This window comes from Geotrypetes seraphini, chromosome 18 (genome assembly GCF_902459505.1).
Source record: "Geotrypetes seraphini chromosome 18, aGeoSer1.1, whole genome shotgun sequence".
Lineage (NCBI taxonomy): Eukaryota > Metazoa > Chordata > Amphibia > Gymnophiona > Dermophiidae > Geotrypetes > Geotrypetes seraphini.
Window position 1 is genome coordinate 21517990 of NC_047101.1, and position 14625 is coordinate 21532614.

General features: G+C 42.1%; 1 protein-coding gene across 3 annotated transcripts in view; it reads left to right on the forward strand.

The window, feature by feature from the left end:
• Positions 1 to 2487: 2487 nt before the first annotated feature.
• The window catches only part of FAT2 (FAT atypical cadherin 2), a 168009-nt gene continuing 155871 nt past the window's right edge, over positions 2488 to 14625 (forward strand). The window contains exon 1 of one of the 3 annotated variants that reach the window (XM_033927534.1): positions 2488 to 2618. The gene's annotated coding sequence lies outside the window, so the exon portion shown is untranslated. The remainder of the gene's footprint in view (positions 2619 to 14625) is intronic. The other 2 variants (XM_033927533.1, XM_033927535.1) reach the window with 2 other exon arrangements.

Consider the following 14625-nt stretch of genomic DNA (forward strand, 5'->3'; position numbering starts at 1 on the left):
TGGCAGATGAACTTTAATGTAGAGAAATGTAAAGTCTTGCATGTAGGAAACAAAAACCCGATGTATAGCTATACAATGGGAGGGCTGGTAATGGGTGAAAATAGCCTAGAGAAGGGATACTGGTTGATAAAACGATGAAGTCATCGGCACAGTGTGCAGCGGCCTCAAAGAAGGCGAACAGCATGCTAGGTATTATCAAGAAAGGTATTACAACCAGAATGAAGGATGTTATTCTGACATTGTATCAGGCGATGGAGTACTGTGTCCAATACTGGTCGTCGTACCTCAAGAAGGATATGGCGATACTCGAGAGGGTTCAGAAAAGAGCGACACGACTGATAAAGGGTATGGAAAACCTTTCATATGCTGAAAGATTAGAGAAACTGGGGCTCTTTTCCCTAGAAAAGCGGAGACTTAGAGGGGATAAGATAGAGACTTACAAGATCATGAAGGAGGGCATAGAGAAAGTGGAGAGGGACAGATTCTTCAAACTTTCAAAAGCTTCAAGATCGAGAGGACATTCAGAAAAATTGAGAGGGGACAGAATCAGAACCAATGCTAGGAAGTTCTTCTTCACCCAAAGGGTGGTGGACCCCTGGAATATGCTTCCAGAGGGAGTGATAGAACAGAGTACGCTATTGGGTTTCAAGAAGGGATTAGATGATTTTCTGAAGGAAAAGGGGATTGAAGGGTATAGATAGAGAATTACTATACAGGTCCTGGACCTGATGGGCCGCCGCGTGAGCAGACTGCTGGGAGAGATGGACCTCTGGTCTGACCCAGCAGATGCATTGCTTATGTTCTTATGTTCACTCTCTAAAGTTGAAAGGGGATAGATTACGTACAAATGTAAGGATGTTCTTCTTCACCCAGAGAGCGGTAGAAAACTGGAACGCCCTTCCGGAGTCTGTTATAGGGGAAAACACCCTCCAGGGTTTCAAGACAAAGTTAGACAAGTTCCTGCTGAACCAGAAGGTAAGGCTAGTCTCAGTTAGGGCACTGGTCTTTGACCTAAGGGCCGCCGCGTGAGCGGACTGCTGGGCACGAAGGACCACTGGTCTGGCCCAGCAGCGGCAATTCTTATGTTCTTATGTTCATTATAAGCAGTTCATTAGTACTAAAGTGAGCACTCCGAGTAATGCGCAGCAGGGAACATCCATCTTTCCGTGGTCAAAATTTTCCGGCAGGTCCGGAGCAGTCGATAGCTTGAACAGGAGCTGTTTGTGCATGTTTTATGTGTGTGTCCCATGCCTCACAGCTGTGTCCTGGCCATAGGCACGAGACACACGCACACAAAACAAGCACAACAGCTGCATCCCAAAAAAACACAAAAAGAAACTCCAGCAATCCCAGCCCTGCGCTGTACCGAGCCTGCGCACAAAAGCTGCGCCTACCGCTCAGCTCATGTATGTAGGCGCCAGGCACAGTTGAGCCCCATTTCACTGCGGTACAAATAGCGTGCATATAAGAACATAAGAACATAAGCAGTGCCTCCGCTGGGTCAGACCACAGGTCCATCCTGCCCAGCAGTCCGCTCCCGCGGCGGCCCGAACAGGTCACGGCCTGTCTGAGTCACCAGAAGGGGCCCCCTTGCCACCTTGGTTTCCCTTTGAGTCCTATCTTCCCATCGAAGTCCTAACCCTCCGGACTTGCACATGCACGACCTGGTTGGGTTTCTATACTTATTACCTGGTTAGCTTTCTATACCTGTGTTACATCCCAGCACCTCTCTCAGTATCCCACGATCCCCCTATCCCTCAGGAATCCGTCCAATCCCTGTTTGAATCCCTGTACCGTACTCTGCCTGATCACTTCCTCCGGTAGCGCGTTCCAAGTGTCCACGACCCTTTGGGTGAAGAAAAACTTCCTTGCATTTGTTTTGAACCTATCTCCCTTCAGTTTCTCCGAATGCCCCCTCGTACCTGTTGTCCCCTTCAGTCTGAAGAATCTGTCCCTATCCACCCTCTCTATGCCCCTCATGATCTTGAAGGTCTCTATCATATCTCCCCTGAGCCTCCTTTTTTCCTTTTTTCCATATAATTTGCATGCTATATGTGCTGTGCATCACTTGGGAAAATGTCACTCATTCCCAACCCTGTGTTCTCCACCAGGTGGCTGAAGCACTGTGCATCTGGCCCTGTGTGACATGAAGAAGCACTTCCCACAGCTGCTAACTTTTTCAAGTATAATTTAGCCTACGTTTTCTATCGCTCTACGTCTTGCTAAAGATTCAGTTTGCATTGGACTGCTGATTAATCACATTTGTAAGCCCAGGTAATTACTGTGCTTTGCGGGTTTGGCTCCACCACAAATTCTCCCATTCACTCACCTGAGAGAGAAATGCTCTCTGCCTCCTCCTTGATTTTCTACCTCTCCCACTCAGTCGTTCAGAGGAGGCCGGAGTTACCAAGGCTGGGCAACACCCGCCCCAATTTTCTCACCAGCTCTTTCAACCTGAGCGGCAAGGCACCCAGCCTTCCTGGGGCTCGAGCCTGTGCGAAGGTGATTTCCCCCGCAGATATGGAACGAAGGAAGCGAAGCAAACTTCAGGAAATGGAGACAAACTCTTTGGAAAGAAATTAACGCCGTAGTCAAAGGGGCTGCTCCCGAGCTGAGAGGTAATAGTCAATGCAGTGGTTCCTTACCTGTTAGCTGAAGAATCTGTGTGCAGTGAACAGAAATTTACAGCAACAAGCATAATGTGTACCGAGTTGATCTTGGAAGTGCTGTGCCATACCTTGCATTGTCATTTGAATATGTTTGCTGCTGTTAATAGTTTATTGCCTATGTTTGGCTTATTCTTGCTGTACACAGCCTTAGGTAAATTCATAAATTCAGCAAATAAATCCTAATAATAATAATACAAATATGATTCAGGCCAAAAGACAAGGGACAGAGAGAGAAAGAGAGAATACGACAAGCTTTTTGATTGACAAACACCAGTAAATTTCAAACTGTAAAAATGATCATGTGTATTGAAATATGTTTTATTTTATATATTGTCTGTTTTAACATGTTTTAATATGCTTTATGCTTAACATGTTATCTTTTTTTTTAAAGAAAATTAGTACCTAAGAGACTGTGAATACGTTGTTATTCACACAGTCTCTTAGGTAAGAACATAAGAATAGCCTTACTGGGTCGGACCAATGGTTCCATCAAGCCCAGTAGCCCGTTCTCACGGTGCCCAATCCAGGTCACTAGTACCTGGCCAAAACTCAAGGTGCAGCAATATTCCATGCTAACAATACAGGGCAAGCAGTGGCTTCCCCCGTGTCTTCCTCAATAACAGACTATGGGCTTTTCCTCCAGGAACTTGTCCAAACCTTTCTTGAAACCAGCTACGTTATCCGCTCTTACCACATCCTCTGGCAACGCGTTCCAGAGCTTAACTATTCTCTGAGTGAAAATTTTTTTCCTCCTATTGGTTTTAAGAGTATTTCCTTGTAACTTCATCAAGTGTCCCCCTAGTCTTTGTAATTTTTGATGGGTTAGGAAGGTAAAGGGACGTCATTGGAGCCACAGAACATTTGCTGTGTTTGGTAGCGATTTGTGAGGGCTTATATTCCTCCCCCTCCCCCCTCCCCACCATGTCCCCATCTAAACAGACAGACTGGAATTTCTATTTGCTCAAGGACTATAAGTTTCAAGTTTCAAGTTTATTAGATGACTTGATAAATCGCTTAATCAAATATTCTAAGCGATGTACACTTTAAATTTAACAATTATTAAATATAAAAAACAAAAACAAACAATACAGTACATACAATTATTAAATAATGGGTAAGAACTCATGATTATTAACATTGATAAACATGGGAAAGAAGGGATGAACTACAATTCATAAAGTAAAGAAGAAACATTGAGGGGAAACACAAAAGGAAATAATTAACACAGGTTTCATATAGAAAAACATAATACTAAAACTAAAATTATAATATAAAAGCATCTTTAAAAAGGAAGGTTTTAAGTTCAGTTTTAAATTTTCCAAGTTCTTTTTCCTCTCGTAAGAAAATAGGAAGAGCGTTCCATATCTGTGGTGCAGTACAAGAAAAAATAAATTGTCTCCTTGTATTGATAATTTTTAACGAAGGGACAGATAGCAGATTTTGTTCGCTAGAACGTAATATTCTTTTTGTAGAATAAGGAACAAGAAATTGATATAAAAATGCAGGGGTCTTATTGATCAGAGTCTTAAAGATAATTAAACATAATTTATAAGTAATTCTGTAATTAACAGGGAGCCAATGAGCCTCTTTGAGGAGTGGTGTTACATGATCATATTTTTTTGCATTGGTTATTAATTTTATGGCTGTATTTTGTATGATTTGTAATCTTTTAATTTCATATAGTGCAATTCCTTTAAATAAGGAATTGCAATAATCAATTTTAGACATCACCAAAGAGTGAATATGTTTGCGGTTCGTCTGAGTCCTTCTGCTGAGACCATAGTACTCTAAGGCATTATTGTAGAAGTTCCATCCCCCCTTTCCCTTTCTACCGTAGCACTTCACAGTGTCACCAACACTCTGCAGTGGAAAGGCATTTCTCTTGGGTGGTTCCAAGGAATCAACTGACAGAATCCAACAGGAACTGGGCTCTTTAAACCTTGGTGGAGGTTAAACCAAAGGAGGAGTTCTGTGGATAATCTCTGGCTAGGTTTTAAAAAATTTTTTTTGTGGTAGTTGTGGTGATGGTGGAGGGGTTCTGTATCTGCCTCATCCCTCTTCCCATCCACTGCTAGTGATTTTCAAACCTGATTTATCGAAAGGAAAATGTGTTATTTGACTGCCGATATTGCTTGTTAACACGAGAAAAATGCCACGTCGAGTTAGTACCATCATTTTGGCCCAGATTGTGGAAACAATACCTACATTGGCCTCTAAAAACGGCACCAGCCACATGTCAGTCATGTGTTGGCGCCATTACCAGAATCACGGCTTATGTCAAACTTTGGTGCCGTTAATGTAGGGCAGGGTTTTAAAGGCCTATATTACCGGTACCTCAGTTGGACTTAGAATCACGCTTAATGGAGCCTAAGGTCATTTCCGTCCATAACCACGCCCTCTTTGACCTTAGGCGCCATGATATAGCTGCGATTCTGACACCTATCAAGGTAGGTGCTTGCTAGAACCAACTTTTCTTAAAATGGATTTCTAATTGGCTTTTAAATGTCGCGGTCATAGGGCGCCTACCGCCACCTAAGTTACGGCATTGATTTTGAATCTAGGTCTTCGAGAACACCTGTAAAATCACACCTGTCAAATCACAGTCAGTCCCTCAACTATTCAGGGATACCACTTTTGAATTAGTTGTGAATTTTGTAGCTTTTTTAGCGATTACTTCTAGGGAAGGTACGCAGTGGCGTAGTAAGAGTGAATGGCACCTGGGGCAGTGGCACCTTCCCTGCCCTCTTCCCCTCCCCCCCCTGCTGTGCATGCGCCTCCCCCTTCCCTTTCTCCGTATCGATATAACTTCTCTGCCATGAGCAGCGTGCCCACGTCGGTGTAGGCTTGCCCTTCGATGTTGCTTCCTAGGCGCAGGTTCCGGAAGTGACATCAGAGAAACCGCTGATGTCGACGTGAGCAGTGACCTCTTGCCGGGGGAAGTAAAAAAGATACGGGGGGAAGGCAAGAGGCGCGCACGTGCGGCAAGAAGAAGAGGGGTGGAGAGGAGGAGGGGTGCCGTTACCCTTAGGAAGACCTCACCCCGAATGGACTACCCCCTTACTACGCCACTGAAGGTATTTGAAGAATACTGGTACTATTGGTTCATGCACTGGAACATGGAGTATAACGTAAACTGCAGCAGACGTAGAGCGAGGGTAAATTCTGACAGACGACACCCCCTATCCCCTGGATTCCATAAATGGCGCTCAACATGGCATGTGCAAATTTAATTGCGTAATGAGCCTATTAGCACCGATAATTGGGAGCTAATAATTATTGGCCCTAATTGGAATCAATTTGGATTTACACGTGCATCTTGCTAGGTGCTACTCTATAAAGTTGCACGCGTAAATTTCATGGCGTGTAGCTGAAGAGGGGGAATGGCCACCGGAGGTGCATGGGCGGTTCAGAGGCCTTCACCAAAGATGGGCTCACCATTATAGAATCCGGGTGATCCATGTCTAATTTAATTCAGTTGGGCACGGGTCCTGGCCCTAGACGCTAGTCTATAAATGATGCCCAACTAGGAGTACCGCGTTTACAATGCATGTTTTTCAGTGCTGATATTTTGGTGCTATATATAGAATTTAGCACCAAAGGTGTTATATGATAGGCTATTTCAAGCCTACCATATAAAGAACAGTTCAATCTTTTCGGAAAATATATATACGCCTATATACACGCCTATATACACGCACCTATATGTACCTTCAGGCTGACTTTACCTTAGGAAATATTACATATATTGCAAATTTAGTTCATAAAGACATTCCATTGAATCCAGCTTCATTTTACTTGGTATGCCGCCAAAATGATTGGTTTATTTTGAACATTTGGATTTAATTAGACAATTAGGGCCAGATTCTCCAAACAGCACCTACATCAGCAGCCTCGTACAAAAGTGACACCATTCACGTGTCAATCACGCAACGGTGCCATTTGGAGAATTGCGGTTGAGTAATAGGTAGGTGTCAGAAACGTAGGCCAGGATTTTAAAGGCCTACACTTCCGGTACCTTACGACGCCTAATGCCACTTCCAGCATTAACCACACTTCTAGTACCTGTGGGCGCCACAAGGCATCTTAATAATAATAATAATAATAACAGTTTATATACCGCAGTACCGTTAAGTTCTATGCGGTTTACAAAAGATTAGTGAAGTACAAGTTGAGTTGACGTACAAGTTGAATTAGCTTAAGGGATGTGGGAACAATAGGGAGAAAGGGCAGGAACACCATTAGGGAAGGGAAAGAGAGAAGTGGGTCAGCTGTCTTAATAATAATTGTATAATAATAATAATCTCCATAATTGGGACAACAGCACTGTTTTTGGAGGTGCCTAAGGGTGCCTCCTTTTTTTTAATAGTTTTTTTAATAATAATAATTTTATTTCTTTTTTTTTTTTTTATTTATTCATTTTCAATAATACAATTCAAGATATGGTTGTACAGAAAGCTTTTAAGTCAAGAAAAAGAAAATCCCACAGTAATATAATAAATTCAAAGATACTAAATTAACTTAAATCAGCTCAAGTCCACAAAAGATCCAAAATGTAATTATAAAACGGAAAACTATAGCTCTTGGAGCAACTTTTTTTCTTCGATACCCTTGCAAATGCATTATACAATATAATTCTCAAAAATATGTTTTCTTTGAGCCCTACCAGCTGACAACTTTCCTATCTCTTTCTCGGCTTGAGAAGGAAAAGAAAGGAGGAGTATAGTATAATTAAGATGTCCATATCAATTTTATTTCTTATATACCGCTATACCGTGAAGTTCAAAGCGGTTTACAATAAAGATACATTTTGTCAGTACATGGGATACAAGGTGGAAAGAGAGTATAAGTTAGTCTCAAATCTTGAATTGGGGGGGATGGCTAGGCAGGGAAGAGGGCCTTAGCGAGGAAGAGGTGGGTTGGGAATTTAGAATTTGTTAAACAATCGAGTTTTCAGGGATTTTCTAAAGTCTGCGTATGAACAGCTTTTTCATTGGTATTTAATTGGCACCGCCAATTACTGCACCAATTGAACCAATTAAAATGATTAAGTTAGGCAACAGTTGGACGCCTACTGCTGCCTAACTTATGCCGCCGTTTAGAGAATTTGGGCCTTATTACTTATTGCTAAAGTTTGTATTGCATAAAAATGGAAGGATCCTAATTTACCCTCTCAACGTTTCTGGCTAGATAAAGTCTGGAAAGTTGCTGGCGTGGAAAAGCGCAAACCATAGGCGAATATCCAGTTTTGCTCACCCCTTCTTTATTCTAATTGATCTTCGTAAGATATTTTATATGGACGATTCAGACATTTTTTTAAAATTCTTTATTGATTTTCAAATTTTGACAGTGCAATACAACTATATTAAACGTGAGCATTATATATAATGCACTTTAAATACACAAAATTAATGCATTACAAATCCTTTTCTCCCTCCCTTTCTCACACAACTATTATACTGCACATGCATATATTATTGCAATATTATAGATAAATACCTTTAGCAAACCCAAATACCTTCCCCTTCTCCCCCTCCCCCTGGATGTGTAAGGAATCTGTAAAAAGGGAGAAACCTGACATTCATTGCAATTCAACATATGCAGTCAATGGGCTCCATACCTTATTGAATATCATACTAGACCCCAAACACTCCGCATTCATTCTCTCATATTTATACGTGGAACAAATATTTGCCCATCAAATGTGTAATTCAGTCTGTCGTAACTCTTCCAGTTACGCGTAATCATCTGGATGGCTATTTTGGTCATAATCAAGAAGAGCCGGCTTTTATATCTATCTAAAGAAGGCTTAATATGCAATATTGTACCACAAATTATGGCTTTGTAGGTTAACGGGATTGATGACTCAAGAATAATATTTATTTGTCCCCAAATTGACTTCCAGAAATTAAGTGTCATTGGATAATAATACAACAAATGATCCAAGGTCCCTATATCAATATGATAATGCCAGCATCTATTAGACTTAGAACTATCTGCCTTATTCAAACGAACTGGGGTCCAAAAAAATCCTATGTAATAAGAATAACCAAGTTTGTCTCATAGATGCTGACGCTGTACATCGTAATCTCCAAGTCCAAATTCGTGGCCATCGAGATGCAAAAATATACTGCTTAATCTCAATGCTCCAAATATCTCTCAGACTATGTTTTGGTTTTTTGTTCAAAGTTTCCAAAATTAATTTATACCACCTGGCGGCCTGATGTCCTAACAAATCTGTCTGGTAGCATAGGATCTGCAAGCTAGAATAAGTTTTTAAGTTATTCCATTCAGGGAACCCACTCTGAATGGCCTGCTTCAACTGCAACCACCATTCAGACTTTTAATATCCTTTACTGCCTTTTTATATACTTCTTTGTAATATAGGATTGCAGTACCACCTTGTTGTTTTTCTTTTCAATTTGTGGCTTGCAAAGGAATTTTCTTCCTTTGCACTTCCTTTTGGTTTTGTTTCTGGTAAGGCTCTTATATGCTTTTCCCTTGTGTTATAAAGTTCATATTGTTGGTTCATAATGTTGGTTCTTTAGTGAATGCGGAATCTTTGGCTTTATATGTTCGCTTATGTAAACAATTTTCTGTGTATATTTTCACTGATACTTTATTACTGGCATCTTACTTTGTTGTATTGATTTTACAATATTTCTAACAATAACAATTATTTGAAATTAAAAAAAAAAATAAGAAGAAAAGTAGGCACCTATGTTTCCTTACAGAATGCCAGCGCAAGTGGCTAAACACAAATACATTAAAGAGGTGAGCGCATTCACCAGCAGAGAATGACACGGGGACACATTATTCTCCGTCACCACAGTAACAATTTCCCCATCTTGACCCCACGAGTTTTGTCGCTGTCCCTGTCTCTGCTCCATTCCTGTAAGCTCTGCCTTAACGCACAAGCCTCGGACACTTATGATTTTAAACTGTTTGAGGCTTGTGCAGATGAGGACGGAGCTTAGGCATTGGTGGAATGAGGCATTATGACATCACAATCGGAGCTCTAGAATGTTGCTACTTAGGATTTTAAAGGGTTTGAGGCTTGTGCGGATGAGGACGGAGCTTAGGCATTGGTGGAATGAGGCATTATGACATCACAATCGGAGCTCTAGAATGTTGCTACTTAGGATTTTAAAGCGTTTGAGGCTTGTGCAGATGAGGACGGAGCTCAGGCATTGGTGGAATAAGGCATTATGACATCACAATCTGAGCTCTAGAATGTTGCTACTTAGGATTTTAAAGTGTTTGGGGCTTGTGCAGATGAGGATGGAGCTTGCAGGAATGGGGCAAGGACAGGAACAGAAGTCGCCCAGGATGGGCGGGAAAATGAGTTCCCTTGGGGACAGGGAAAAATTTTGTCCCCATGTCATTCTCTATTCACCAGCCCTATAGTGATATAAATGCCCACACCGAGCTGTATGTTAGAATCTGTGTGTCTGATAGCCTTTCATAATGTATTCCCCTAATTAGATAACCCTGCATGCAAGTCTTAATGCTTAGTGTGCACAGAAGCATGCAGAGGTTATAGAACAGTGGCAGGCAAGCCCGTCACTTAATTGCTAAATTAGCTGCTAATTGGGATTAACCAATAATTGGCGTTAGTTGCTACTAAGTGACACCAATGTCAGTATCGTACAGATTGAGCAAACCAAATCCATAGTGTTGAACTGCAAAGAGGACGTGGACCTAGGAGGGCCTGGGTGGGTCAGGGTGTGTCTAGCACTTATGCACGCTGATTAAACAATAGTTCACACTTCACAGTTCAAATGCATTTAATATTCTACAAAATCACGACATCCAGTCTGGCACAAAAGTCACATTTATCATCAAGGCAATGTCGAACCAACAATCTACTTGAAAAGTTCTTCTGTAAGATGTCCTCCCCTCCCCTCCACGATAGGTGGTCTTCGTGATAAGGCGTATAGGGACAGACTTCAAGATCTCAACTGTATACTTTGGAGGAAAGGCGGGAGAGGGGATAGAGGCGTTTAAATACCTACGTAATGTAAATGCGCACGAGTCGAGTCTTTCATTTGAACGGAAACTCTGCAATGAGAGGGCACAGGATGAAGTTAAGAAGTAATAGGCTCTGGAATAATCTAAGGAAATACTTTTTTACAGAAAGGGTGATAGATGCGTGGAACAGTCTCCCGGAAGAGGTGGTGGAGACAGAGACTGTGTCTGAATTTAAGAGGGCCTGGGATCAACACGTGGGTTACTGCGGATGGGCAGACTAGATGGGCCCTATGGCCTTTATCTGCCATCATGTTTCTATGGTTATCAACTGTGTAGAAAGACAGAAGTATATGTTTAACAGATCATTCATTCTAGAATGTCGCCCGAGTAAGATCTGGGCTTCTAAAGTTGAAAGGGGATAGATTCCGTACAAACGTAAGAAAGTTCTTCTTCACCCAGAGAGTGGTAGAAAGCTGTTATAGGGGAAAACACCCTCCAAGGGTTCAAGACAAAGTTAGACAAGTTTCTGCTGAACAAGAACGTGCTCTGGTAGGGCTAGTCTCAGTTAGGGTGCTGGTCTTAGACCAGAGGGCCGCCGCGTGAGCGGACTGCTGGACATGATGGACCACTGGTCTGACTCAGCAGTGGCGATTCTTATGTTCTTATGTTCAATGTCTCTGTCTTATATTTTTAAGTTTTTATTTATATTTAGTTTTATTTTGTTGGTTTCTACTTTATTTTGTTCCTTTCATCTACCTTATTCATAGTTTTATAGGGTTCTGTACTTTTTTCTTTTAACTTTCACTCGGGCGAGTCAGAAAAAACATCTTGGATAGGAGGAGTTTGACAGTTATAGAATCGCAGCATGACGGTCCACTATCCTAAAGGCCTGGAACGGTTCATTTTCAGCAGAGGCCCTTCGTACCTGCGTGTGGTGACTGGTGATCGCTACGGGTAGATGGTTGCTGGAGGCGGGACCAGTGGAGGCATTGTTGATCGCTGCTGGTGGTTGCCTAGGATGGGGCGGCGTCTGCTCTCTCATTGGGGAGGGGTTGGTGGTTTGCTCCGGATCCGTGGAGCGGGGCCGTGCCGTGGACTCCTCTTCCCGGTTGTCGGACAATGGAAAGCAGAGTGCTGTTTTCTTCGGGAGCTGTCCTTGAGCACCCGCCGCCCACAGAGAGCAGTGCGGCGTGGCGCTGGATTGTTCTATCTCTGTGTATTTTCTGCCTGGAAGCGATGAGTCGGGGCTGCAGCAGCTGGAAAGCCCGAGCTGATATCTGTCCCGTCTGGGCTTTTGTCATTGGGATTATTTAAAATATGCTGAGGCTTCAGGAAATTGGACTTCTGTCAGACTTTTTTGATGTTTTTTTCTTCCAGTTTATGAATTATTTTAAATTTTATTCCATTGTTTTTACTTCTATTCTTATTTTATTAACTGAATTCTATTGTTTAACGGTTCCTTCCTTCTATTCCTTTTTACATATTCCTTTAATTCATTTCGATATCATTTACATAGATGTAAAGTTAGGAATTTCTATGAAATATTCTATATGTTTTTCTCCTCTCCACTCCTTCCTGTCCTCCATAGTCCTCCCTACCCTCTTCTAACACCTTCCTCTGTAATATTGCCTAGAGCTTGTATAAGTATGTGCGACGCACTAATGGAAGAAATAATATAAATAATTACTAGAATTTATTTATTTAACTCAGTACACACATTCCCTCCAATATTCAGCACTCCTGGCCAGATAAATAGTGTTTACCTGGCTAAGGACTAATATTCAATGTGAGGTGGTTATCTCTGCCAAATATTAGCGCTTAGCGGCTAGCTGCTAACTGGCTATGTCACGCAATTTAGCTGATTAAGCTCGAATATTCAGCGCTAACAAGCTAAGTTTAGTGGTCAAAATAAGCCACCTATATAGCAGGCCTATCTTTGAAAGCTAAGCACTTAGCCAGGTAGCACTAACTACTGGCTTAGCCAGCTAAGTCGCCATGGCCGGATATTCAATGTTGGTCATTAGAAATGGCCTGGAATTGAATATCCAAGCTCAGTGGCAACCACGGGACTTAGGGCTCCTTTTACTAAGCTGCGGTAGCATTTTTCATGCGCGCTAACCCCTGCGCTACGCGGAATAACTAACGCCAGCTCTATGGAGGCGTTAGCGTCTAGTGTGTGCTAAGACCACTAGCTCAGCTTAGTAAAAGAAGCCCTTAGTCAGGCTGCCTCCCATGGTCTGAATATTGGCCGCATTGAGTTTTGATTGTTAGCGTTTTCCGGGTCTCGCTGCGTCTGGGTAGGTGAAACCGACATTTCAGCCATCATGCTGTGGCTTTCTGAAAGCCACAGCACGATGGCTGAAACGTCGGCTCTACCTCCCCACTCCTGGCCAATCTTCACTGGCTCCCAGTGATTTCCAGAGTCCAATTCAAATGCTCTTGCCTGGCTTTTAAGATTATTCACGGCATCCTTCCTTCCCTAATCCCACTTTCTTTCAACTCCTCGTGCCCTGACTCCACCAGGACCGCCCATAAATTAAAACTATCCTTCCCCTCCCTACATGGTATTCTCCACGCAGGTAAACTGGGAAAAATCACTTCTTTTCAAAATCATAGGCCTCTGGAATGACCTTACTATCCCGCTGCGGAATCTGAGCTCCCTCCATTTATTCCGCAAGCAACGAAAAACCTGGCTCTTCTCTAAAATGTCATTTCTTTTCCCTTACTTTTCCCCTCGATTTATAAACTTATGTAAACCTTTTCCTACCCTTTCTCATTTTTAAGTTCTTGTAAACCGTGCCGAGCTCTACTTCCGTGGAGATGTTGCGGTATATAAACTTAAGGTTTAGTTTAGTTTAGTTTAGTAAATGATACACACTTGCAGGTATTTTAGAAAAAGGCTGAGTTGTCAGTTTCTAAAATACCACTAGAATTTAGCATGTCCCGACCTAGACACCTGAACTCTGATCTCTGTGCTCTATATAAACTGGGGCTCGTAGTGATACAGCAATTATCAATGGTGTTTTCGTGTGCTTTTAAAACAGCAGCACAGCCCATCGAAAATCCTACAAGTCAGTTTTGCTGGCACAGCTTAATAGCAGTACAATTTTGGACCTATGAATTCGTGTCTTTTTAGATCCTGGAAGGAAAAAAAAAATATTCCATGGGAAAAATGTCCAAGCAGAACTCTGCATTGCAAAGTGATAAATGATGGCAGATACAGAACAATGCGGTCCATCCAGTCTGCCCAATGAAGTGGTTAGGGCAGTAATTGCCACGCCATGCAAATGACTTCGCCAGCGCTTTCGTTTTGGGGATTGTAATTCCTGCTCTGTGCAGTTCCGTCTCCACACGCCTTCTCAAAAGTGAAAAAAGCTCATTGCATTGCTGCTTTGAACTGAAGCACTTTCCTGCTTGACTTCCAATCTATTCCCCTTAGGAATCTGCTGTGTACATCCCACGCCTTTTAGAATTCCACTCCTGGTTTTTGCCTCTAATACCTCTTCTGGAAGAGTACTGCAGACAGACTGACCCCTAGGCCTACTTGGACCATGCTGAACTTCACCACAGATGACCCTGCTGCTCTGGCTTAGGCTCTTTACGCCAGATTCAGTCCCTATTATCGATCATTGCATTGGTTGCCAGTGGAGGCACGAGTAATGTTCAAATTTTCATGCCTCTGTTTCATGTTAGTTTGGGGATTGGCTCCTACCTACTTGTTATCTCATTTCATGCTATATAACCCCGTGAGGATAACCAGGAATTGTAACTTATTTGCATACCCGAAGATTTTAGGCTGTAAATTTAGGTCTTTTTTAGACAGGATGCTTGCATTTCAAGCAAGCAAACAACAGTCCTGGTTGGGCAACTTTATTAGCGGAGCCATGCTTTCCTACGGTGCCTTCCGAAAAGAAATCAAGACAGTACTATTTGATAAATTTATCTAATTTGAGATTTTATTCTCAATATATTAATTTTACTATTTTAA